Genomic DNA, 25647 nt, shown 5'->3' with positions numbered 1-25647 from the left:
GGCTTTCCGTCGGTAACGTCCGATGCGGCGCGGGAGCCGCTCGATCGTTACCCGGGGGGGCGGGAGGGGACATCCCCCCCCCTCCCGCCGCCTTCCGTGGCTTTGCTCGGGGCTCCCGTCCCACCGGGAGCCCCGAGCACCCAGCCGGCACGTCCGCCGGCTGGATGGAGTCCCGATGAATGCCGGAAACGGCATCGATCGGGTCTCCGATGACGTAACCCGGAGGCGGCGTCCATGACGTCACTTCCCGGGTTACTGTGCTGCAAAAGGCGGCAGATTTGAAAAACGGCTGTATGCAAAAATGCAGTTTTTGGCGTTTTGCATACAGGGAAGTGTAGTGGAGGGGTCTAGGGTCTTTTAGACCCTCGATCCCTCCATAAAGTGTACCTGTCACTACATATTGGTGTCACAAGGGATGTTTACATTGCTTGTGACAGCAATAAAAGTGATCAGATTTTTTTTTTTTAAAAAAACCTGTAATAAAGTTAAAAAAAAAAAAGAAAAAATAAATAGGAAAAAAAATAAAAAATTTAGCCGCCCCCATCACCGTTAGCTCGCGCACAAAAAAAACTTATACGCAAGTCGAGCCGAGAATGAAATCGCTGTTCAAACCACACATGTGAGGTATCCCTCGCGATCGCCAGAGCGTGGGCAATAATTTAAAAAAAAGAGCTACACTCTAACTCTAAACTGGTAACCGTTAAATAAATTTAAAGCATCGCAGATTGAGATCTCTATTGACCGTAGTTTGTCGCCATCCCACGGGGGCGCAATTTTAAACCGTAACATGTTGGGTATCTATTTACTCGGCGTGACAGCATCTTTCACAATATACAAAAAAAAATGGGCTAACTTTACTGTTTAGTATTTTTTAAATGCAGTGAAATTTGATTTTTCACATTTTTTCCCAAAAAATGGCGTATTAAAGACCGCTGCGCAAATACCGCGTGACAAAATTTTTTGCAATGACCGACATTTTATTCTCCAGAGTCTTTGCTAAAAAAAAATATATATATATAATAAACAAAAAGTGTCCGAAATAGGGCTGGGGGTAAAGTGGTTAACTACATAACACAGTACTTGTACTTTTACTTTCAGTACTTGAGTAGCAATTTTTTTTCTAAACTACTGGTACTTTTACTTTCAGTACTTGAGTAGCAAAATTTTTAAAAAAACTACTTGCAATACTTAAGTACAAAAAATGTTGAATACTTTAGTACTTCTACTCAAGTCACTTTTTGATTGAGCACTTGTACTTTTACTCAAGTATGGGTTTCGAGTACTTTATACAACTCTGAATATGGGTTTGGTAACTGTACATTCCAAAGGACGTACACAAATGGAATAAAAAGGGAGCAACCTTCCTTCAAATGGTTTGAAACATTAAACAAATTTAATGGAAACACACTTGCAAGATAATCTCTTGGCTGAGTATATCACATAAAAATATCAGCAATCATGCCCAAGTTGGTCTCCCCCTGTCCTTTCAGCATGGCTAGCACATCCCACTGTTACAGGAAACCACATCCAAATCAGATGAGTTAAAACCATAAACATGTAAAGCTCATTTAAAAAACAACTTGTAGACCTTGATGTGTTTCGAGTGCAACCCTCATTCTTGTTTAGAAAACTGGTCCATTGCAGGGTTGCCAACAGTGTTAATTTTGATGTCAAATTTCGATCTAGTTTTAGTGAGTCTTTTGACTAAAATGCTATTTCTCTAGCGCTCATCGACAGACGTAGTCCTCGGTGATACACCACCTTCGGGTTATGTTACCTCCGCAGGAGCAGGACTAGACAGGAAATTAAAAAGCTCTGGCCACACCCTAGGGGCAGTCCCAGAGGGTATATCCTCTCTCTCTCTGCCTCAGCAAATCAGTTATTTTCTGTCTAGTTAGGAGTAAGGACCTAGATACCTTGCTGGGATCTTAGGTCCTGGCAAGAAATTTTTTTCTAAAAGGATTTTTGGACAGCTTTTTTTCTCCAGTGTTCCTGTGAGATCTTCAAGCAAGAAAGCTGAACTGGGCGACGGGCTGGATGTTGAGATCCGGTGGTCACCCCAGTTCAGCCTACGGCAGGCCATAGCTCCGCGCTGAGTCGGCCGCGACAAAGTCCCATTAAAGGACTGAACCCGCGAGTTAAACGTCTCGCTGAAACGCCAAAGACCATGAGTCACGGCGTCTGTATCGGTCGACAGCCCTCCCGCCCCGGTGGAGAGGGGTACTGTCAGGAGTTGGTGCCCGCCTGGTTCCGGTATGGTGAGTAGTATGTTCCCCCTGTTTTCCCTGACGGGTTTTGTGGTGAACGCGGGCCCCTCTCTGTATGGTAAGAAAGAGTTTCTTTCTATCCTATAACATGTCACAAATCCTCCTACTTTGAGTGTGATTTTATGTGTGCAAAAGCCAGGAGGCTTGGTTTGGGAGCTAACAATCTATTGTATACATGTTTTAAAGATGTAATCTGTGGCATTCTGGGAATCTTATGGGTTAAGTATAAGCTACCTACCAGTCAGAAGCCATGGACATGTAGACTGCCTTCCAAGTCAGATCTCCAGCTAATAGCAGGCCTCCCGAACGGCCATGCGGTCCGCCAGGGCCGGTACCGCCAAACACGCCAGATCCCCAGGCAGAGAGAGTGTTGTGTGCCTGCAGCACACCGCTAGTCAGCACAGGCCGCCGCCATTTTTTTTGCTGGATCGCACGAGCCGCCATTTTGGCGTAGCCTCGTGTCTCCAGCATGGGGGCGGCCATGTTTTAGGTGATTCTACACCTCGTGGAGCTTGGGGGAGGCGCCGGAAGGCGTACAGAGGGGCGGAGCCGCCTCCTTTCTTCCTGGGCAGCCAGCCAAAAGACTTCCTGTTTGTCTAAGACAGCGCTGTAAGCTGTTGCAGTTCAACTCTGAACATCAAGTGGTGAGCCTGGGGGTCTATCTCTCTCTCTCTCGATCGATAGGGATCCCTAGCAGGTAACACTAAGGGGTTTTTTGTGGCGCTGAGGGTCAAAAAAAAAAAAAAAAAAAAAAAAAGTTTTTTCTTTACTTTGAATTATATCATCCAGGAAGTAACTGGAGTTATTATGGACCCTGCCACACAGATTCCCCCACCTGTTTCCCTCGAGGGGGCCTCGGGACCCGCCGGTGTACAGAGTATAGAGTCATTTACAGCAATTTTGGAGTCTATGGTGGCTCGGGTGGAGGCGGCCTGTCAGGGACGGGGGTCAAGGAAGCGACCCCCGCCTACCCCTATACCATCTGACACCTCTGACTCTGATTCAGAGATGGTCACTGCAGTTGCAGGTTCCTCTGCAAGGGTTGCTATCCCAGGTAAAGCCCCCTCAGACAGTGAAGAGGACGCTTCTTCTCCTGCTATAATTCAGGAAGAAGCATTGGTGGACGCACTAGTTGTGGCAGTGCAAGAAACCTTAAAACTTGAGGCTTTACCGGCAGAGGCAACTGAAACAGAGAGGCCTTTTGGGACTAATAAGCCCATCAAGACGGCGAAGGCTTTTCCTGTACCTAAATGTTTTGGAAATCAGATTAAAGGAGAATGGGAACATTCTAAACGTACCTTTACTATTTCCAAGCGTATTGCTAGACGCTATCCGTTTGAGGAATCCATCATTAAGAAATGGACGGTACCACCAGTCGTGGATCCGCCTATTTCCAGGCTGAATAAAGCCACGGTTATTCCAGTGGAGGACACTTCGACCTTTAAGGATCCGGTGGATCGAAAGATAGAAGCGGAGTCCCGCACTATCTTTTCTCTGATAGGGTCAGCATTTAGACCAGTAATTGTTATTGGTCTAGTTTCCCAGACACTTACAGAATGGGCGAAGATGGTACGCCAAGATCTTAGGGGAAAAGATATTCCCCAGGAGACATCTGATTTGATAGAACAGATCATACAAGGGCTACGGTTTATCTGTGACGCAGCCTTGGACACTACTCCCTTGTTAGGGCATGCATCTAAGTTAGCAGTGATCCTCAGACGTGTGCTGTGGTTAAAATGCTGGTCAGCTGACCTAGGTTCCAAAAAGACCTTGACCAATCTCCCTTTCCAGGGGAATCGTCTATTTGGAGCCAACCTAGATGAAATCATTAAGGATGCCACCGGGGGCAAGAGTACTTTTTTGCCACAGGCTGCAAAAGCTAAGGAACCTCGCAACAAGCGAGGACCTTTCTTTACCGCCCATAAAGGACGCCCGGCTGGTACTTCCGGGAAAGGCAAGACTCCTCCAGGAGGGTTCAAGAAGGGCTGGTCGGACAAACAGAGGACCAACCCAGCCAAACCCGAAGTAAAGGAGTACACAGCCTGAAGGTGCGCCCCCACCCAATTTCAGGGTGGGGGGACGTTTTCACCGGTATTCAGGACATTAGATCGAGCATCAACCACTACTACCGGTGCGATTCTTCCCTTCCAACATTTAAGTACAGGAAGCGGTAGTTACCGTTCCCTGTATAGATCTTTTCCTTTACCTTTTCCTAAGATTAGTCCCGATACCTCACAGGAATCGGATCTGATTGACCAGATAGGCCAAGTAGCCTCTAGTCGGGTGACTTCGGTCCCTGAGGTTCAACCAGAAAAGATCACCTTGCCTGATAACTATCAGGTATCTGATAAATGTGTGGGAACAGAAAACGACCAGACTTTCTCGGATGGTCGGGGCCAGATACCTCTAGGGACGCCTGGTTCAGATCCAATCAGCGCCAGTGGTCCTAGAAATTCTAGGCTGGCCTCTTCAAGCCGGCCTGGCCGACTTGGACAGGTTAGTCGCAGACGTTCCGTGGGAACTTCGTCTCAGGGAGTGTCTGTAGTCTCAAGGACCTATTTACCTTCGTGCTTTACAGTCGCTGGTTTTAATGGCCTGGCCATTGAGACCCAAGTACTGAAGGACAGAGGTTTGTCTACTTCTGTCATTCCTACCCTTATTAAAGCAAGGAAAGCGACTTCCAGCAAAGTCTATTATCACACATGGAAGACTTATATTGCGTGGTGCGAATCTTTAGGATTTCCTCCACGTACCTATTCGGTGTCTCGAATATTGGCCTTTTTGCAACAAGGGGTTGAGCAGAAGCTAGCCTTGAGCACCATCAAGGGTCAAGTTTCAGCATTAGCAATCTTCTTTCAGAAACCTTTAGCTACCAAATCCTTGGTGCGGAATTTCATCCAGGGGGTGCGGCACCTGGCTCCTCCAGTCCGCGCGCCCTTACCGCCCTGGGATCTTAATTTGGTTTTGTCGGTTCTACAGAAACCTCCCTTTGAAAACATCAGGGAGATTCCCTTGCTTACTTTATCCCAGAAGGTGGTCTTCTTGGTGGCTATTACTTCTGCTCGCAGGGTGTCAGAACTGGCTGCATTATCATGCCAGTCTCCATACCTAGTGATTCATAGGGATAAGGTAGTACTTCATCCTAAGCCATCTTTTCTTCCTAAGGTGGTTTCAGATTTTCATCTGAATGAAGATATTGTACTACCTTCCTTGTGTCCTCAGCCCAAGCATCATCGGGAACATGCGTTGCATTCCTTGGATGTGGTTCGGGCAATCAGGGTATACCTGAAAGCTACGGAATCATTCCGTAAGACGGATTCACTTTTTGTGATCACGGATGGCCCCAGAAAGGGTTTGCCTGCATCTGCCGCGACCATTGCCAAATGGATTAGACAGACGGTGGTACAGGCTTATTCTATTAAGGGTCAGAGTCCTCCGTTCCCTGTTAGGGCGCACTCCACTCGAGCGCTCAGTACTTCCTGGGCCTTTCGCCATCAGGCGTCAGTGGTCCAGGTATGTAAGGCGGCCACTTGGTCGTCGGTACATACCTTTACTAAATTCTATAAAATTGATGTGACGGCATCGGCGGATGCCTCATTTGGCCGCAAGGTTTTGCAGGCTGCAATTTGAGGAGACCGGTGGTCTACCTCGAGGGTTTTTTTCTGTTTGAAAAATTTTTTTGTTGAGTCTCATCATTAAGGATGAGCATTGTAAACTTCTAGTTGGCACCGGTTGGGCCTTCTAGATTGGGATTTGATTTCCATTTTCCCACCCCTCAGTCGTGATACTGCTCTGGGACGTCCCGAAGGTGGTGTATCACCGAGGACTACGTCTGTCGATGAGCGCTAGAGAAAAATGGATTTTTGTAAAATCTTACCGTAAAATCCTTTTCTCTTAGCTCATCGACAGACGTAGTCCCCGCCCCTCTGTTTTGGAGTTGGGTTGGGTTAAATTCTCTAAGCACTGCTTTTTCACATAACTGATTTGCTGAGGCAGAGAGAGAGAGGATATACCCTCTGGGACTGCCCCTAGGGTGTGGCCAGAGCTTTTTAATTTCCTGTCTAGTCCTGCTCCTGCGGAGGTAACATAACCCGAAGGTGGTGTATCACCGAGGACTACGTCTGTCGATGAGCTAAGAGAAAAGGATTTTACGGTAAGATTTTACAAAAATCCATTTTTTAGTTTTAGTTGTGATTTAAGTGTAAATCAGGCAAATTACTTAATATGGGTGTTGTCAGTGTTTCCATATTGTGTTTAAATATCAATTCTTAGTTTTTAATAGGAGTTATGTATTTTTCAGGTTGTCCATAAAAAATGTTCTCCGCCAGTAAATTTTCCATGTTCTGTCCGTAAAAAATGCTGTGGGAGGTCGGCAACACGTGTCCATGGGATGACACTTCTACTTACCTCTTATACACCTCCAGATCCCACCCAATCATAAGTAGAAGTTCAAGTCAGACACCATATTAAGGCCTCTAGAATGAAATGCATCTGTTTTGTGTGTCTAGTGACCCTCTGAAGGACGCATCACACAGTATTTGCCTCTCTTCAAAATTCACTGTCAGTTCAATGCCCATACATTTCAGATGTACTGTATTGCATGTTTTATGGAAAAATGAGTCAGGATGCACTGACTTTTCATTTGTGTGTGAATGATTCTTGTGTTCTCTAATGTGGACCTTCTCTTCGTTCTCCCTATATGCAGTAGGAGACCGTTACAGGCTAGAACAGCCTTTCTCAACCTTTTCAACACAGAGGAACCTTTGAAATAACGTTCCATTATCAGGGAACCCCTGCTAAAAACTACTATATTTACAACTTGTGATACAGTAGTGTGATGGTCAGTGGGAAGAATGCTCCTTACAGATGCGGTCACTGGAAAGAATTACCACCTTTACAGATAGCTAAAAAGATCAATGGTGTCCGTAAGAACTTATCTGAGAGGTAGAAATTGCTCCTTGCTCAAGGAACCACTAGCAACCTCTGGAGGAATCTTGGAGTTCCATAGAACCCTGGTTGAGAAACTCTGCTCTAAAAGATACACTGCCGTTTCTGAATTACAGGTTATGCATGGTTTCATCTCATACTTTTTCTGGTGACCAGTGAACAAAAAGTCTTCATGCGTCTACCTCTTTTCTGCTGTTGTTACACATTGGACATCTCTAGCAATGACAAAAACCCTTCAAACTTTCAAACCAACTATTTGGTATTTTCTCTTCCCGTATATAGCATTTACCAATCATATTCCTCATAGTTTCTTCTGCCAACAAACCACAGTTCAGTACATTTTTTTTCCTAAAGCCTGATCCCTCTGGAAAATATGCCAATTCTTCAATAAAATGTTTAACACATTTGATTCCCTTTCCAAAATCATTCTATGCATTAAGATAAAAAGCAGCCTGTGTGTAACAGGCCCCCTCATCCCCCCCTAATACTTGCCTGCGCCCCATCTGTATCCAGCGATATCCACGAGTCCCTCAGACATCCGGGACTCTCCCTTCTGATTGGCAGAGACACAGCAGCAGTGCCACTGGCTCCCACTGCTGTCAATCAAAGCCAGTTAGCCAATCAGGAGAGGGAAGGTGCAGGGATCGAACAGCAGCTCTGTGTCTGAATGGACACACGAAGCTGCAGCTTGGCTTGAGTGCCCCCATAGCAAGACGCTTGCTGTGGGGGCACTCGACAGGAGGGAGGGACCAGGAGTTGTGAAGAGGAACCTGAAAAGAGGAGGAGACGGGCTACTCTGTGCAAAACCAACTGCACAGAGGAGGTAAGTAGAACATCTTTGTTATTTTGACTCCCTTCTAGATTGTAAGCTCTAATGAGCAGGGCCCTCTAATTCCTCCTGTATTGAATTGTATTGTAACTGTATTGTCTTCCCTCATATTGTAAAGCGCTGCACAAACTGTTGACGTTATATAAAACCTGTATAATAATAATGAATACAATCACTGTTATTTTTTTTTATTTCTCCTTTACAAATCCAAAGTTATTTTTCTTTCTTTTTTCTTTCTTTATTCACAATCTCTTTACCATTTACTCTTTAGCATTTTTTGGAGAACGGTTTAGCCATTTTGTCCATCTGTTGTCAGAAATATCTAAATCAGTACATTTCCATCTAAATCTATACATTTGGCCTTTTGAAATATTGGTTACCCACCCCCCTGTGAAGGCAACTATTTGCTCTTGAAAGGCCACATTACTCAGGGGACTTGTGAAAAGTGCTAGATTTTTTTACTTCAGTTTTTTTTTTAATCTAAAAAAGTTAACCCATTCTATACTATTTATATTAAAGTCGAATTCTAATCTGGATTGTTTCAATCTAAAAATGCTTTAATGGTTTCTTCTGCACCTCCCTCTGCTGCTATAGGTTTGCCAATAGTGATAATTGATTCTGAAATATTATATTTTTTAAATAAAGGTTGTAGTGAACTGTAAGTCTCACCTTCTTGTCAAAAAAAGTTTACCTAGGTGCAAATTGGCACCTCAGGGTCAATAACCATTTCTTTACATAAAATCTTCCACTTCATCACTGGAACCTTTAAAAAAAAAAAGGGTCTCGCAACTTTCTACACAAAGGGCCAGTTTACTACAATCTTTAGGGGGCCCGGACTGTGGCCAGTGGGAGAAGAACTTTTTCTGGTGTCAGTGGGAGTAAAGTGCCCCTGATTAGTATTAGGGGAAGTAATAGTGCCCTGTCATTGATATCAGTGGGAGGAATAGTGCCCCATCATTGGTGTCAGTGGGAAGAATAGTGTCCCATCATTGGTGTTTAGTGCCCCGTCATTGGTGTCAGTGGGAAGAATAGTGCCCCGTCATTGGTGTCAGTGGGAAGAATAGTGCCCCGTCATTGGTGTCAGTGGGAAGAATAGTGCCCCGTCATTGGTGTCAGTGGGAAGAATAGTGCCCCCTCATTGGTGTCAGTGGGAAAAAATAGTGCCCCCTCATTGGTGTCAGTGGGAAGAATAGTGCCCCCTCATTGGTGTCAGTGGGAAGAATAGTGCCCCGTCATTGGTGTCAGTGGAAGGAATCATGCCCTATTTTTGGCGGCAGTGGGAGGAATAGTGCTCTACTATTTGTGTTAGTGGGAGGGATAGTGCCCCGTCATTGGTATCAGTGGGAAGAATATTGCCCCATCATTGGTGTCAGTGGGAAGAATATTGCCCCGTCATCGTTGTCAGTGGGAAGAATAGTGCACCGTCATTGGTGTCAGTGGGAAGAATAGTGCCCCGTCATTGGTGTCAGTGGGAAGAATATTGCCCCGTCCTTGGTGTCAGTGGGAAGAATAGTGCACCGTCATTGGTGTCAGTGGGAAGAATAGTGCACCGTCAGTGGGAAGAATAGTGCCCCGTCATTGGTGTCAGTGGGAGGAATAATGCCCTATTTTTGGTGGCAGTGGGAGGAATAGTGCTCTATTATTTGTGTTAGTGGGAGGGATAGTGCCCCGTTATTGGTGTCAGTGGGAAGAATATTGGCCTGTCATTGGTGTCAGTAGCAGGAACTATACCCCACTGTTGCTGATAGCATGAAGAAAAATGCCCCAAGGGTCGGATAAAAGCCAACAAAGGGCCACAATATGCCCCCCCGGCCACAGTTTGAAGACCACTGCTCTACACTTTTCATGCTTGTCATTTTGGTTGTTGCTTGTCAGCCACAATCACAAGTATGTATGTAGAAGTCAGTTATATTTTCTGCTATTGGGAAGACAGTGACTGATTTAGAGCCGGTTCACACTGGGGCGACTTGTCAGGCGATCTAGGTCGCCTGACAAGTTGCCGTGGGTTGCCTGCCATAGATTAGCACAGGACCCGTTCTAATAGGAGCGACACAAATCGCTCAGACTTAGAAAAAGGGTCCTGTACTACTTTGGGGCGACCTGGAGCGACCTGCATTGACTTCAATGATATGAAGTCCATGCATGTCTCTCCGAGGTCGGGGTGCGGCAAGTCGGGTCGCCTGTATGTGAACCGGCTCTTATTGCTAAAGCCAAGATTTATTTATTTATTTTTTTTAATAACCAGAAGGGCTGGGAGATACGGCTCTAAACAACAATGGCCTATGTATGACATGCTGATTTTGGGACGGGACTCATTTGGGTTGGGTGATGAGATGGAAATTGAATTCTGCCTAAACTGGCGCAATGGGGAGCTTTAGTAAAGCCAGAGCTCTCAGAATCTGCTGTAGCTGTGCCTGGCATCCAATAAGCTTCTAACTTCACCTTGTTCAATTAAGCTTGAACAATAAAACCTGGACGCTGATTGGTTTCTATGCAGAGCTGCACCAGATTTTGCACTCTCCAGTTTTATTAAATCAACCCCATTGTAACTATCAGGAGGTTCTGGAGGAACTGGAACAATCTATACATACAAAAGTGAACTCGTTTTTGAAGACTGCATAGGCAGAATAGCCCCGTATCCTCGTCTGCACCCCTCCCAGCTTTGTTTTTCTGCTTTAACACTGTCCTGGTAAAGAAGAACATTTTTGCATTGTGACATAAGTAATCACTATGACAGCAGGAGGAGATAAATGGATGCACTTTACATTAAACGCAGTCCCCACAATATTGCCTCTGTGCAGTCTTCATCACGACTAACGTATTATTCGAATGGGGCTGCCTGGGAGGAACACATTATCCCCAACAGTAAAAATTCCCAAAGAGATCATATTATCCAATTTTCCTGCAATCTGAAGAGCTGTGCTGTAGAAGTGTAAAAATTGTTGTGTGCTTCCTGTACCAGATTGCCTGCTGTGTCTGAGGACTGACTGTATACGCATGTATGTATCGAACTGAAAATGCTCAACGTGGGGCCTCTTTAGTCTTCCAGGAGCTGGAGATGGTTACATGAAAATTTTTCCGATAAGTAATGCACAAAAAGTGTTCCTGACCATAGTCAGTCTAAATTTTTTACTAAATTCAACAAAGATGTATTGCTTGTGATATTCCTATACTGTGGATACCACTTATCATGCCACTTGGACACTTTCTGTTTGCAAGTTCACTGCCTTGAAGAGTCATTAGCAAGGTAAGAATCTCGCTCCGATCTTCTTATATATATATATATATATATATATATATATATATATATACATACATTTTTTTTATTCAGTTATATATATTTTATGTTTCTTAAAATAACTTTTCTCTTACGTCCTCCGACAGTCGCCGCCCCTTCATAATCTTCACCAATGGGTATTGACCTTTGCTCCGTAGGAGTAGCTAGGCAACAAGATTTGTTAATATAAAAGCTTTTAGCATATCACACCCCTAGGGGGCGGTCCCCTCAGTCAATACCTCCCTGCTTCCAGCATCCTCAACTCAGTTTGATCTTGCCTAGCTTAGGAGTTAGCTAGCTGTTCCTGTGCTGGGGCTTTTCAGTCTCAGCCTTCTTTCCTTTTTTGATTTTATTTCAAGTATTTTTCTCTTTCTTTTACTTAGCTGTTATTTTATCAGCCTTAGTTTAGTTTTCTTCAGATGAAGATGATTATGCGGAGCTGGGTCTCGGACTGGCCTCCCTGGATCCCAGGGCTGAGTGCCAGGGGTTTCCCCAGCCTGCCATCGAGCGTTCAGCTTAGGTTTTACCCTGGCATATTGAACGACCCATCCCTGTTCGCTGCAGGGATGCTGCCTGTGAGGTGGCTACCTCACCGGACGCCATTTGCGGTTTCGCACCGCAGTCCACTGCGTCCTGGCTGCGACACTCCCTGTCCTCAGTATAGCGGTTTGGTCGCTGGAGACGGCTCCCCACGCCATCCGGTACGGTAAGCACCTTTCTGTGTGGGGACCTTCTGTGTGGGTGTCAGTCTGTGGCTGTGTATCACCCCCCATGTCTGTGTAACTGCGGGCTCCCTGTCTGATCCCTGTGTGGCTATACTGCCTGTGGGCTGCGAGGGGGGGCCATCCTGCTCTGCTGTGAATATGCTCTGGGTGCAGTTTTTGTGTGCAGACGTGTGTGTGCGGCGGTCGCTGCGGCGATCCGCCATTTTCTTTGCCTAAATGCTGTGACCGGCCCTGCCTCTGTGCAGCGCCATTCGCCGCCATTTTGGCAGGCGGTGTTCGGCCAAGCACATGTCGGCGCCATTTTACTGTAGCCTTCTCCTCCCGCCGAGCGGACATTTTACCAGAGCCTTCATAGGAGATATCTGTCAGGCAGCATTGCATCACTTTCCTCTCGGGGAACAGCGATCGGTGGCAGCAGTCTGGTGTGTCTCTCCAGGTTTTTCCATCCTTGTCCTGTCATTTTTGCTCAGTGTGATCTGTCCATGTGGGATCGGTGCAGGCAGTGGTGTGCGGTGAGCTGCGCTCGCCGTGATTTAAAGGGCCAGTACCTTTAGTGCTTTTTCTGTGCTGTGGCATGGACGCTCAGGATAGCAGGTTTTCCCCCCGCCCTGGTGGGGGTCCGGGGGGCTGCTGCACTCCCCGATGGGGCCGATCTGACTGAATGTGGTGTTTTTTTCCTTGAGTGAATGCTGATGGCTGCACGATCCGCATAAAGGGTCAGGGTGTCCAGTTCCTTTGATTCAAAGGGCGATGTGGCTGCTGGAACTGGCGTGCTCTTCTGAGGGTCTCGCTCATCTCTGGACCTTATGGGGTCTGAGGGGGAGGCTGAGGTAGAAGGGGTTGATACTTCTCCCCCCGGCTCGCCTGAAGAGCTTGCACTCATGGATGAGTTGATCAATGGGGCGCAGAGGAAACGCAAATCAGCGCAGGTTTTTTCCCTGCCCTGCGGGATTTCATCACGCTGTTGATGAGCAATGGCGCAATTTAAAGTAGCCCTTTACTGTGCCAAAGAAGTTCAAACTGCGTTATCCGTTTGCGCCCTCCACCGACGAGCGTTGGTGTGTGCCGCCTCAGGTGGATCACGCGGTGGCCGTATTTTTGGATAAGCCTACTGTGATTCCTGCTGAGCTTATACGGTTGCTGGTTCTATGCTGAAGCCTAGTTTTGCTTCCATCATGGCGGCCCATCCATTTGCGGATTGGACGCAGGGGGTCAGGTGCACCCTGGTGGCTGATTCAGCTCCACCGACCGCATTGGCTATGGTGGATCAAATTCATCAAGGTGTCATGTACTTGTGTGATGCGGACTTTGTTTTGGTCCCCTGGGCGGCGCGCCTATCCAGTGTCGCGATGTTGAACCATCGTCTGATGTGGCTGAAGAATTGGTCGGTTGACCAAGCTTCTCGCAAGACGCTGACTATTTTTTCCTACGCGGGATCTCGCCTTTTTGGCGAGGCTTTGGATACTCTGATACAGGGAGTTTCCGGGGGTAAGAGCGCTCTTTTCCCCCACACTCACAAGAATAAGTCTTTTCGCGGTAAAAGATAATCCTCGTTTAGACCCGCTCAGGGGTCCTTTCGTGCCTTTCGGTCGCAATCCAAAGGCTAGCCTTTCAAAGACCAAGGCTCCCAGAAGAAGCCGTGGGCGGGTAGGCAGAAGTTCGGCCCGTCCGGTTCTGCTTCCCACGCCAATTCAGCCTGAAAAGGCGCCCTCACCCGCTTCTGGGGTGGGGGGACGTTTGCGCGGTTTTCTACAACCCTGGTTGGCCCGCATTCGGGGCAGATGGGTTCAGGTAATCGATCTGGTTACATGATCGAGTTTCTCTTTCGGCCGGCGGGCAGATTTTTTCCCTCAAATCTTCGGTTATCTCCGGTGCGTTTGCAGGATCTGCGCCTGGCGGTACGGGTCCTGTGGGCCCAAGGAGTAGTGGTTCCGGTGCCTCATCGGGACAGATTTCGGGGGTTTTTACTCTAATCTGTTCACTGTGCCCAGAAAGGAGGGCAAGGTGCGTCCGATTCGGGACTTGAAAGCTCTGACCAGCTGGTGCGGGTTCGCAAGTTCCGCATGGAATCCCTGTGCTCGGTGGTGGCTGCCCTGGTTCCGGGGGATTTCGGGGCCTCCATCGTTTTGAAGGATGGATACCTTCACGTTCCCAATTTCGAGGGTCACCAGAAGTACCTTCGATTCGCCATTGCGGAGGATCATTACCAATTCGTGGCGTTACCTTTCGGTCTCGCTTCGGCTCCGCTGGGTTTCACCAAAGTGCTAGCGCCGGTCCTGGCTCTATTGCGAGCTCAGGGCAGCTCTGTCTTGGGGTATCTGGACGATATCCCACTTCGGTCTGCTGCCAGTCAGGACCTGGTAACCGACCTGTCCACCACGATGCGGACTCTGTAGGAGTTTGGTTGGACAATGAACATTCCTAAGTCGGCTCTATGTCCGTCGGTTCGTCTTCCCTACCTGGGAATGATTCTGGACTCTGTTCTAGCGTAGGTCTTCCTGCGAGAAGACAAGCTCAGGACGCTTCAGGACGAGGTCAGGTTCCTCAGGGACATTCAGTACTCGTCTCTCTGGTCATGCATGAGATGTCTGGGATTAATGGTCTCGGCTTTCGAGGCGATTCCCTTTGCCCAGTTTCACACGCGGGGTCTTCGACGGTGATTTTGGCCGAGTGGGACGTTGCGACCGCAATCGCTGGATCTGCGGATCTCTTTGAGCCATCGCGCCAGAAGGAATCTTCTGTGGTGGCTCCGGTCCCCGGCGGTGTCGGGGGGCAAGTCTTTTCGTCTATTTTTTTGTGGACGGTGGTCATCACGGATGCCAGCCTGTCGGGCTGGGGTGGTGTTCTGGGCGTTCTGTCCGCCCAGGGAACTTGGTCGGAGGAGGAGTCGTCTCTTCCGATCAACATTCTGGCATTAAGGGCGATAAATCTTTGCCTTCTGCAATGGTCGGAACGGCTTCAGGGCCGTCCAGTTCGGGTTCAGACGGACAATGCCACAGCTGTGGCCTACATCAACCATCAAGGGGGCACCAGGAGTGCCCAAGCGGCTCGGGAAGTGACCGACATTCTGTCATGGGCCGAGGCGCACGTCCCGGCGATATCGGCAGTACACATTCCGGGAGTGGAGAACTGGCAGGCGGACTATCTGAGTCGCCAGACCCTGGACCAGGGAGAATGGTCCCTCCACCCGGATGTCTTCCAGATGTTGTGCGCGAAGTGGGGTCTTCCAGATGTGGACCTGTTCTCGTCTCGTCTAAACGACAAGGTGGAAAGGTTCATGGCAAGGACGCGCGATCCGCGGGCAGACGCCTCGGACGCGTTGGTGGCGCCCTGGCATCAGTATCGTCTGATGTATGTCTTTCCCCCGATTCAGCTGTTGTCCAGGTTCCTTCGCAGGTTAGCCTCGGAACCACACACAGTGTTTTTCTTGTGGCCCCGGACTGGCCTCGCCGGTCTTGGTACGCAGACCTCGTCAATCTGGCAGTCGACGCTCCGTGGCGTCTGCCGCTTTGAGACGGCCTTCTGTCTCCAGGGCCGGTATTCCATCCTGTCTTACAGTCGCTGGCCTTAACAGCCTGGATGTTAAAAGACAGGTCCTGAGGGTTAGGGGTCTCTCCCCTGAGGTCATTCCCACCTTGATTAAGGCTAGAAAAGCCTCTTCAGGTAAAATTTACTACCATACTTGGAAAGCGTACTTTGCCTGGTGTGAGTCCAGGGGGTATTCCCCCCGCTCATACTCGGTGTCGAGAGTGTTGGCTTTCCTCCAATCTGGTGTGGACCAGCGTTTGGCGCTGGCCACGATTAAGGGTCAGATTTCTGAGCTGGCCATTCTTTTCCAACGCCCGGTGGCGTCTAATTCGTTGATTCGCACCTTTTGTTCAGGGGGTGCGACATTTGGTCCCTCCTAGGAGGGAACCTTTGCCTCTAGGGGACTTGAACCTTGTTCTGTCAATGTTGCAACAGGCTCCTTTTGAGAAGATCAGGGAGATCTCGTTGTCTCTGTTGTTCAAAAAGGTTGCTTTTTTGGTGGCGATCACTTTGGCCCGCAGGGTGTCGGAGCTGGCGGCTTTGTCCTGCAGCTCTCCCTACTTGGTGATTCACTTGGATGAGGTGGTCCTTCGACCTAACCCTTCCTTTCTTCCGAGGAGGATCTCGGAGTTTCATCCTAATGAGGCCATTGTCTTGCCTTCGCTTTGCGCGAAGCCTAAGCTTCCGAAGGGAGTTGCCTTGCATTCCTTGGATGTTGTTCGGGCGATCAGGGTTTACCTGTCATCGACTGAATCCTTTCGCAAGTCGGATTCCCTATTCGTCCTTCCTGAGGGTCCTCGGAAGGACATGGCGGTGTCGGCTGCGACCATCGCCATATGGATCAGACAGACCATTGAGCATGCCTATGCTTTGAAGGGGAAGGCTCCTCCCTTCCCTGTGTAGGCGCATTCTACCAGATCTTTGAGTGCGTCTTGGGCCTGTCATCATCGGGCTTCTGTGGCCCAGGTGTGTAAGGCGGCGACTTGGTCGTCCGTTCACACCTTCTCCATCTTTTTACAAAGTGGGTGTTCTGGCATCGGCTGATGCTTCCTTTGGCCGTAAGGTTCTTAGTGCAGCGGTGCCTTAGGGACCCTTGTTTTTGGGCCCTTGGCTGTTGGGGTGTCTTACCCCTGGGTTGCTTGTTCTTTCCTGGGTTGTTGCTCCTGTTGGGCACGTTATCCTGTTGCCCAGTTGGTTCTCTTACTTTGGTAAGGTTCCTGTCTCTGATGTGGGTACTGCGTTGCTTTGTGCGCGGCTGCGTTTCCCACCCCTCATGTCTACACTGCTCTGGGACGTCCCATTGGTCAAGATTATGAAGGGGCGGCGACTGTCAGAGGACATAAGAGAAAACGGAATTTTTGTAAAATCTTACCGTAAAATTCCTTTCTCTGAGTCCTCCGACAGTCACCGCCCCCGCCCCTCTTTTGGGGTTTTGTTTATGTACTCTACTGCTATGCTACCAAACTGAGTTGAGGATGCTGGAAGCAGGGAGGTATTGACTGAGGGGACCGCCCCCTAGGGGTGTGATATGCTAAAAGCTTTTATATTAACAAATCTTGTTGCCTAGCTACTCCTACGGAGCAAAGGTCAATACCCATTGGTGAAGATTATGAAGGGGCGGCGACTGTCGGAGGACTCAGAGAAAGGAATTTTACAGTAAGATTTTACAAAAATTCAGTTTTTCTCTTTCATTCACTGGCGGACACAGCTCCTGAGCTTCATACCCATTGGGTTATACTGCCCCATACAGGAGTAGGACACTAGGTAGAAAAATAATCTGGCTACACCTATGGGCAGTCCCAGGGGGTATGCTCCCTCTCTACTATATTTTTTTCTTTTTAGATAGAAATATTTCTCCTGTTTTTTTTCCTGTGAGATCTACAATCAACTGCCGAGGGGATGGATAATCTAGATCCAGTGGTCATAGCAGTCTGGCCAGTGAGCGCACGCAGACCCCAACTCCGTGCTAGGCCGGCCGGATGGGGGCTGGCCTGCGAGTTAAACGTGAAGGGTATATATACTTGGAAGTATATCCCCCGCGCCAGTGGGTTCAATAGTATTTAAGAGAACGTGTTTAATATTGAATATCTATCAAATGCAGCTGCTATGGAAAGAGTAAAGATGTGTTGTATATACAGTGCCTTGCGAAAGTATTCGGCCCCCTTGAACTTTGCAACCTTTCGCCACATTTCAGGCTTCAAACCTAAAGATATAAAACTGTAATTTTTTGTGAAGAATCAACAAGTGGGACACAATCATGAAGTGGAACGAAATTTATTGGATATTTCAAACTTTTTTGACAAATAAAAAACTGAAAAATTGGGTGTGCAAAATTATTCAGCACCCTTAAGTTAATACTTTGTAGCGCCACTTTTTGCTGCGATTACAGCTGTAAGTCGCTTGGGGTATGTCTCTATCAGTTTTGCACATCGAGAGACTGAAATTTCTGCCCATTCCTCCTTGCAAAACAGCTCGAGCTCAGTGAGGTTGGATGAAGAGCATTTGTGAACAGCACATGAACATTTTCAGTTCTTTCCACAGATTCTGGATTCAGGTCTGGACTTTGACTTGGCCATTCTAACACCTGGATATGTTTATTTGTGAACCATTCCATTGTAGATTTTGCTTTATGTTTTGGATCATTGTCTTGTTGGAAGACAAATCTCCGTCCTAGTCTCAGGTCTTTTGCAGACTCCATCAGGTTTTCTTCCAGAATGGTCCTGTATTTGGCTCCATCCATCTTCCCATCAATTTTAACCATCTTCCCTGTCCCTGCTGAAGAAGAGCAGGCCCAAACCATGATGCTGCCACCACCATGTTTGACAGTGGGGATGGCGTGTTCAGGGTGATGAGCTGTGTTGCTTTTACACCAAACATAAACTTTTTGTTAACAATGCAAAACGTTGATTTTGGTTTCATCTGACCAGAGCACCTTCTTCCACATGTTTGGTGTGTCTCCCAGGTGGCTTGTGGCAAACTTTAAACGACACTTTTTATGGATATCTTTAAGAAATGGCTTTCTTCTTGCCACTCTTCCATAAAGGCCAGATTTGTGCAGTATACGACTGATTGTTGTCCTATGGACAGAGTCTCCTACCTCAGCTGTAGATCTCTGCAGTTCATCCAGAGTAATCATGGGCCTCTTTTGGTTTCATCTCTGATCAGTCTTCTCCTTGTATGAGCTGAAAGTTTAGAGGGACAGCCAGGTCTTCATAGATTTGCAGTGGTCTGATACTCCTTCCATTTCAATATTATCGCTTGCACAGTGCTCCTTGGGATGTTTAAGGCTTGGGAAATCTTTTTGTGTCCAAATCCGGCTTTAACCACTTCAGCCCCGGAAGATTTTACCCCCTTCCTGACAAGGCCATATTTTGCGATTAGGCACTGCTTGACTTTAACAGACAATTGCACGGTCATGTTACACTGTACCTAAACTAATTTGATGTCCTTTTTTTCCCCACAAACAGAGCTTTCTTTTGGTGGTATTTGATCACCTGTGCCATTTTTTAATCATGCGCTATAAACCAAAAAAGAGCGACAATTTTGCAAAAATCAATATTTTTCACATTTTTTTATATGACTTTCCCCAAAAAAAATGTAAAAATCAAAATTTTTTAACATTTTTGGCCAATTTGTTTTCTGCTACAATGGTTTGGTAAAAAAAAATCGCAATAAGTGTATTTTGATTGGTTTGCGCAAAATTTATTGCGTTTACTAACTAAGGGAAAGATTTTGTCATTTTTGTTGTTTTTTTTTTTTTAACGAGTAATGGCGGCGATCTGCGAATGTTTTTTTATGCGGGACTGCGACATTGCGGCAGACAGATCGGACCCTTGACTGACATTTTTGACACTTTTGGGGGTACCAGTGACATTACTACAGTAATCAGTGCTATACATATGCACTGTTACTGTAAAAATGACACTGGCAGGGAAGGGGTTAACGTTATTAGTGATGCAGTGGCTAAGTGTGTCCCTAGGGGCGTGCTTCTTACTGTGCAGGGATGTGGCTTTTCATGTAACAGCAGAGATCTACGATCCTACATAGCAGGACCGTATGATCTCTGCTGTTACACAAGGGAGAATGACAGGCGGCTTTGTTTACATTAGCCGCCTGCCTTTCTCCCTCTGTAACTGACGATCGCGAGTGACCGGCGGACATCGGGTCCGCCGGTCACTCGCGCGGAGTTGTCCGTGAACGAGCGGGGGTGGGAGCGCGCCTCCGGCGGCGCACGCTCTCCCCCTATTGGCTCACAGGCGAGTGACGTACCCATACGTCACTTTGCCTGCACGGGGCTGACCGCCGCAGTATATGTACTTGCGGCGGTCGGCAAGCAGTTAAACTTCTCCACAACAGTATCTCGGACCTGCCTGGGGTGTTCCTTGTTCTTCATGATGCTCTCTGCGCTTTAAACGGACCTCTGAGACTATCACAGTGCAGGTGCATTTATACGGAGACTTGATTACACACAGGTGGATTCTATTTATCATCATTAGTCATTTAGGTCAACATTGGATCATTCAGACATCCTCACTGAACTTTTGAAGAGAGTTTGCTGCTCTGAAAGTAAAGGGGCTGAATAATTTTGCACGCCCAATTTTTCAGTTTTTTATTTAACAAAGTTTGAAATATCCAAAAAATTTTGTTCCACTTCATGATTGTGTCCCACTTGTTGTTGATTCTTCACAAAAAATTACAGTTTTATATCTTTATGTTTGAAGCCTGAAATGTGGCAAAAGGTCGAAAAAGTTAAAGGGGGCCGAATACTCTCGCAAGGCAGTGTAGCCACAAAAAATAGGGCCATCTATAGCGCTTGCTGTGAATAAATGTGACTAGATAAAGTGCTTAACTAGTGCAAAAATATTATACCAAAGGGATGGGTAACAATTGGAGCAAGCAGGGACCTACGTTGCTGTATTGTAGATTATCTATAAGATCTAGTAGTGCATACATATAAATGAAGTAAATAGTTCTAAGGTGCTGGGTGTGCTAACAGTGAGGCAAATTATTAAATAAATAAATAGATACAGAGTTGTCACATGAGGTGGGTACACCTGAGGAATAACATTAGATGCAGCACATATGCAATAAATAGTAATTGCTATTTTTATGGATACCTACCTATTTTTATGGATAATCTACAATACAGCAATGTAGGCCCCTTGCTCGAATTGTTACCCATCCCTTTGGTATAATATTTTTGCACTGGTTAAGCACTTTATCTAGCCCCATTTATTCACAGCAAGTGCTATAGGTAGCCCCTCTACTTGTGGCTCTTTACAACACTGCGAGTTAAATGCCTCGTGAGGTCACATAAAATCGGGTCTCCATTTAAAGCACAGCGTTCCTCCTGGCTGACAGCCCCCTCCCCCCCAATTTCGATGGCGAGGCGTTCTGTCTGGAACGGTGCCTGCCTTTTTTTTGGTATGGTGAGTACCTGTCCCCCCCCCTCCTCTCCCCCTGGAGGGTTTTGGGGTGGACGTGGGCCCCTCCCTGAGATGGTCGGACCCCCTGGTTCCCCTCCTTCCCGTCAGGCACCCCCCTTTCATCTGTTCCCCATCCTTACCCCCCTCCACTTATGCTGGGGCTGTGTGAGTGGTCTTGGGTGGGGGCATGGCACTATGCAGGCGATGGGGGCCCGGGGGATCGGCTGGGGGGTGGAGTTGTACTTGGTGGGGGCTCCTGCCAGGCCCCCCTTACTGCCTGGGCCTGTCCTTGAGGCCTAGGGATCCCTCCTGGTGCCGCCATTTTGCTGTAACCTGTGTTTTCTATGCACGGCGGCCATGTTTGTGTAGTCTGGCGGACATTTTGCGGTGGTTTGCCATTGAAAGTAGAGGCGGCCATGACAGTGGAGCCCTGTGGGCGGCAGTGGGGGCCCATTCTCATCCCCTGGTGCTGACTCCTGGATCTTTTTGCTTCCTGATCGTTGCACGTGGAGTGCAGATTATCCTGGTCTCTGAAGGTGCCTATTTCTGCTGGGTGGTGAGTCTGGTCGGGTGCTCTCACTCTCTGCTGAAGATCGCTTGGTTCTTTGTGCCTGGTGACCAGGTGGTGCTGCCAGCGTGGTGGCCGTTGTCCCTTTGCAGTGTTTTACACTTTTTGTGGAGGTCCCCCTTGTGACTCATAGAGTCTTTTGAGCACATCTCCCCACCTGATCCCCTCTCTGAGGCTGTGGGGCACTCCACGTCCCAACCATCTATCGATGCACTGACGTCTGTCCCGGAGTCCTTTGTGTCCTGGGTGGAGGTGGCTTTCATGCGACAGGCTAGCAAAAATCGCCCCCCGCCTTCCCCTACCTCATCAGATCCTGAATCTGATTCGGCCGCTGCGGACATGGGTCACACTGCTGGGTCTGTGACCACGCGTCCAAATCCTCAGATAGTGAGGATGATTCCTCCACATCTGCAACCGTGCAGGAAAATGCGTTGATAGAAGCACTGATTGTATCTGTGCGTTGAATCTTAAAGATGGAGGATGCAGCTACAGTTTCAATGGAGGTGCAGGTTACCTTTTGGCACTCACAAGCCGTCCAGAGCGGCAAAGGTGTTTCCTTTCCCTGCCTATTTTGACAGAATTGTCACTAAAGATTGGGGACGACCAAAGCGTCCCCATTGGGGTCCCTAATCGATTTACTAGGCGTTACCCCTATGAAGTGGACTGTGCCACCGGTGGTGGACCCTCTGGTTTCCAGATTGAACAAGGCAACCATGATTCCGGTGAAAGAGTCTCCAGCCTTTAAGGACTGGGCTGACAGGAAGGTGGAGGCTGTTCCCCACAATATGTACACTCTGGCTGCTTCGGTAATCACCATTGCCCTGATGTCACAAACTCTGACCGAGTGGGCTAAGCTTTTACGCCGTGACCTGGAGGGAGAATAGCTCCCTCCTGCCTTTGCTGAGTTGGCAGACCAGCTGGTCCAGGGAATGCAGTTTATCTGTGATGCCTCTTTGGATGCGCTCCCCTAGTGGCTCGGCTTTCTGTTTCGTCAGTAGTCCTTCTGTGTATCTTTTGGCTCAAATGCTGGTCTTCAGACCAGACTTTTAAAAAGGCCTTGACTAATCTCCCCTCTCAAGGAGATCGCCTCTTTGGGGCTATCCTGGATGACATCATTAAGGGTTTTACAGGGGGAAAGATTACCTTTCTTCCGCAGGCTGCTAAGTGCAAGGAACTTAGTCATAGACGTGGTCCTTCCTTTTCATCCCTCAGGGTAGACTAGCAAGGGCTTGAAGCCTTTCAGGGCCTCCTCTGGAAGAACCAAACAAACCTAGATTGGCAAGCCGAGAGCGGGCTTCTCCAGACATGCGGACAAGGCTCCTTCAGCATTAAGGTGCGCCCTCACCTGTATCGTGGCTGGGGAGACGTCTTTGTTAGTTTCTGGATCTGTGGACTTTTCTGGTACAAGACAAGTGGGTCCATGAAGTCATTCAGTGGGGCTACAAGGTCGAGTTTTTCTCTTGTCCCCTGGCAAGGTTATTTCCTTCCAAGTTGCGCCTGTTCCCAGACCGTTTACAGGGTCTATTTGGGGCGGTTCAAGACCTGTTGCTTCAAGAGGTGATTGTTGACTTTGAAACGTTTTTAGGGTTTTTACTCAAACCAGTTTACAGTTCCCAGGAAGGAAGGCAAGGTGTGTTCAGTCCTGGACCTCAAGGCGCTGAACTGTTTTGTGCAGGTACAGAAGTTCAGGATAGAGTCTATTTGCACGGCGGTGGCATCCCTGCGTCAGGGGTATTTTCTTGCCTCTATCGACATCAAGAATGTTTACCTTCACATTCCAGTATGTGCTGGTCACCAGCGCTTCCTCCGCTTTGCCGTGGGAGAAGAGCATTATCAGTTTGTGGCGTTACCCTTTGGTCTCGCCTCTGCTTCTCGGGTTTTCACAAAAGTGTTAGCCCCGGTGTTAGCATTGTTACGACAACAGGGGATCTCGGTACTGGGCTACTTGGACAACATTCTGCGAGCTGAGTCTCCTACTGCTCTGGTGGAAAACCTGGAAATCGCCATATGAACTCTTTGGGGAGTTCGGCTGGAGTCTGAATTTTTAGAAGTCTGCTCTGGTTCCATCCACAAAGCTGGAATATCTGCGTCTGACTCTGGACTTAGGCAGGGTGCTCCTTCCTTTGAACAAACTCCAGAAATTGCAGGCTGCAATTTGTCTCCTGCTGTCCAGCAGATGGTCATCCCTTCGGACTAACATGTATGTGCTGGGCCTGATGGTGGCGTTGGACCAAGGGGAGTGGTCCCTTCATCCAGAGGTGTTTCATCAGTTGCATCTCCAGTGGGGCATCCCCAAGGGTGGATCTTTTGGCATCTTGGCTCAACAGAAAGGTGCAGTGGTTTGTGGCACAGTCAGGGGATCCTCTGGCGGAAGCCACAGATGCGCTGGTAGCCCCGTGGGGTCAGTATCGTCTGATTTACGCCTTCCCTTCTCTCAAGCTTCTATGCAGGCTTGAGCCAGCAGGGATTCCGATCATCTTAGTGGCACTGGACTGGCCTCGCCAGGCTTGGTACGCCGATCTGGTGCAGCTGGTCGCCGATGTTCCTTGAAAGCTTCCTCTCAGGGAGGATCTGCTGTCCCAAGGACCAATCCTCCATCGTGCTTTACAGTTGCTGGCTTTGATGACTTGGCTGTTGAACGCCAGGTGCTGAAGGATAGAGGTTTATTTGAGTCAGTGATTCCTATGCTGTCAAAAGCTAGGAAATCTACTTCTAGGAAGATCTAACATCATACATGGAAGACATACATTGCGTGGTGTGAGTCTCTTGAGGTTCATCCTCGCTCCTTCTCGGTGGCTCGGATCTTGACCCTTCTTCAAATGGGGGGATGAACAAAAATTGGCCTTGAGCACCATCAAGGGCCAGGTGTTGGCTTTAGTGGTTTTCTTCCAATGACCCTTGGCCACACACCCCCTGGTACGTACTTTTTTTCTTTTTTTTTCTTTTTCTTTTTTTTAGGGTGTCCAACATTTGGTTCCTCCAGTGTGGTCTCCGTTGCCGCCTTGGGGCCTCAGTTTGGTGCTTTCTGCCCCCTAGAAGCCTCCCTTTTGAGAATCTTTGGGAGATTCCCTTGCTTACGTTGTCTCAGAAGGTGGCTTTTTTGATGGCTAAAACCTCTGCGCGCAAGGGGGCAGAACTGGCGGCGTTATTCTGTCGTTCACCTTACCTGGTGATTTATAGAGATAAGGTGGTCCTTTGCCCCTGTCCGTCGTTCCTTCCAAAGGTTGTCATTGATTTTCATTTGAATGAAGACATTTGTGTTGCCTTCCCTGTGTCCCAGTCCTAAACATTCGAAGGAAATTGCCTTGAATGCCTTGGATGTGGTCCGAACAATTAGGGTGTACCTGGCAGCTACAGACTCTTTTAGGAAGTCAGACTCACTATTTGTGCTCACGGATGGGCCTCGGAAAGGGTTGTCTGCTTCCTTACATTGGGGAGATTTGTTCTCACATCATGTTGTATAAACAATAGTTAGGCCACTTTAACACTGCTCTGTAGCAAAATTGCGATAAAAGCGCACATGTAATTTTGCCACATTTTAGACTCGTTTCCAGTGTATTTCTGGTGCATTTTTTGGTTGCTTTCACCTGTGAAAAATGGACACGTGACTCAAGAACTTGCCAAAAACACAAAATGCGGTGCAATTTCGAAGCGTTTCTATTCATTTCAATGGGTAGCTGCCTTTTTAGTGTGGTTTTCATGCAGGACTTTTCAAAGCTCACCGCACCCCCAGTGTAGTGGTGGGAGGAGTCCCATAGGATTTAAAAGGAAGCATTCCCTGCTTTACCCTAAGTGGGAAAAGATGTACTTTAATCAGAGGTCAGGCGCTATGTACTGGGTGAAAAGGGAGTGTAAATTCTAGATTTGGCTGCATATAATTACTAACCCTTTGTCAGGTAAAACTGTTATACTGTATACTGTATGTATTCCACTGTGTATATAGCTGCTTACCTGGTGTTTATCGTTAACACAGTATTTTTCCTCTAGTGCCTAATAGTCTGCACTAAAGTAAGCATATTTTTCCCACTGAGATTAGGCTTGCTGTAGTGGCAGCTGCTGTTTGACAGAGAGCCGACTCGG

This window comes from Pelophylax lessonae, assembly GCF_965119305.1.
Source record: "Pelophylax lessonae genome assembly, chromosome: 5".
NCBI classification, from domain to species: domain Eukaryota; kingdom Metazoa; phylum Chordata; class Amphibia; order Anura; family Ranidae; genus Pelophylax; species Pelophylax lessonae.
Note: the sequence above shows the minus strand (reverse complement) of the source record.